The sequence below is a fragment of the Ambystoma mexicanum genome, assembly GCF_040938575.1.
Source record: "Ambystoma mexicanum isolate Mex_15411 chromosome 12 unlocalized genomic scaffold, UKY_AmexF1_1 Mex_chr12_unloc.2, whole genome shotgun sequence".
NCBI lineage: Eukaryota > Metazoa > Chordata > Amphibia > Caudata > Ambystomatidae > Ambystoma > Ambystoma mexicanum.
In genome coordinates this window covers 2,077,816-2,079,892 of record NW_027182323.1, presented here as the reverse complement: position 1 = coordinate 2,079,892, position 2,077 = coordinate 2,077,816, and the positions used below count along the sequence as shown (strand labels likewise).

General features: G+C 44.9%; 1 non-coding gene across 1 annotated transcript; it reads right to left on the bottom strand.

Annotated features, from left to right (window-relative positions):
* Positions 1-1,138: 1,138 nt before the first annotated feature.
* On the bottom strand, positions 1,139-1,210 carry TRNAW-CCA (transfer RNA tryptophan (anticodon CCA)). The gene has a single exon. It is a non-coding gene; the product is annotated as a tRNA-Trp (tRNA).
* Between the last annotated feature and the right edge of the window lie 867 nt (positions 1,211-2,077).

Below are 2,077 nucleotides of genomic sequence, written 5' to 3'. Positions count from 1 at the left end.
CAGTGGCAATAGTACAGCTGTGACTGCACTCTGGGCCAGGAGCCAGGCTGACCTATTACAGACCAACCACTGTGTGTCAAAGGGCCCTTCCTGGAGTTTTGCCCATCACTGATCAGCCATCAAAGCATTTCTCTTGAGATTTTCCATAGTGTAGTAGGCAGTACTCTTGATAGGAGTATCCCCAAAACAGGCAACAAAATGCCACTCCTACTGATGTCGGGAGGTGGCAGGTTGACAAAGCACTGAAGTACATGGGATGCCACGCTAAAAAACGATATCAACTTTCAACATGTTTATAAAGCATTCCTAAACACATACACCGTGTCCATCCAGGCCGTATGTTGATAATCCTGATTATTTATGCCCATGCGGGTAGTTGGCTCTGTGGCGCAATGGATAGCGCGTTGGACTTCTTAGGGTGCTGTGAAGCAATTCAAAGGTTGTGGGTGCGAGTCCCACCAGAGTCGATGTATTTTGGAAATACGTATTTCAAACTGTACATTTCGTATACATGTTTGTACCAGTTGTGTTTTAAGAGTGTTACCCCGACCGTTATCATACTCTATTTGTGCAATCGGTTTATGACTTGTTTTTACTCAAGCCTCTGTCAAATTTAACCTGTTAGTAACTTGACCGCTGAAATGGCGTGCTTATTTGGCATTTGCAAAGCGCCAAACTGTGTGGGTTGCCTTAACACTAAGTGACCATTTGCTAGAACAAAACTGCGCCACTCTGGCTTTCTAGCGGGCGGTAGTCTGCAGTACAGCATACACAGCCATCATAATGACAGGGCAGTTGCAAGTTTAAGAGGCAGCCCTGAAGGTGTCCAGTTCTTTTTTTTTTTTTTGTTTTTAGCAATGCAGATAAACGCGATATGTGGGTTTGCAATGTGCTGTGTGTGACTAATCGGTGGAAGGTCATAATATTTGGCCTGTAAATCAGCAGACTACTAGTGTTTGTCTGCAAAAACGACATTTTTTTGTTGTTGTTGCAGAAAATAAGAATACATTGACCTAGGTGTTCTAAAAACATAATTTAAAAATTGAATTTCTAGAAAACGTGTACCACGATTGATTTTAAAGACAGTTCGGAAGCTAACAAACTTGCAATCCTTACTTTTGAAATAGAAAAGGCTAATTGACCCCGACGTGATTTGAACACGCAACCTTCTGATCTGGAGTCAGACGTGCTACCGTTGCGCCACGAGGTCGATGCAGCAAACGGTATCGCAGTCCAATAAGTCACTATAAAGGGAGTTGCTGTTTATCTTATCGTGTCTTTTTCTACACCATGCTTGCTGTTGAGTGCTTCTGTCCTTTCTTCCTTGCAAGGATTCGAACTGTCCAGTCGATATCAAAGCCTACTCTGGTCTTAATTTGAAGACTTCATGGAAGAATCCCGAGCAGGTGATGTGGTGAAATCCATATCACCCAGGGTGGTGAGGAATACTCTAGAGTGTCACCAGAGTAATACTGCTGCTTTTTGATCTCTTCCAAAAACTTTGGAGGAGAGCGCTTTTCTGGGTTATTTTAATGCGGCAGGCAGGTAAAGCCTACCCTCTTCCCAGAAAACCGCGCCAAGTCAGCCTCAGAGATTCCCACATGATGCCACCATCCGTGCCTGCCCCCAGCAGCCCACCTGGGCCACTGTTACTCATACACCCTCTATACCCATCTGACGCACGCATAGACTGGTCTCCAGCTCTATTTGAACACTCACCCTCTACAGTACATAATTACCACTGTAATATAAATGAATACACAGTGACGATAGTGCAGCTCTAATAAACAGAAAGGGGCGGTGTAAAGGATGTCCAGCTGGGGCAGATGAAGTGTCTGATACGCACCCCCCGAACCCTCCTCGCAGGGACATTCTCTCCTCATTGTCATCCGCCAGAGCCGCACAGTTTAAGGGACTGGAAGCTGCATGTAGCCACAGCCATATAACCTGGGCCCAAGCTTTTACACGATGGATCTCATTTTCTCTCCTTGGCGCGCTTCATAAATGCGTAAATAAATAAATAAATGCCGCAGTTCATTACCTCTGTTGCTTTGTGTTTGTTTGCTGAAGTTTGTCC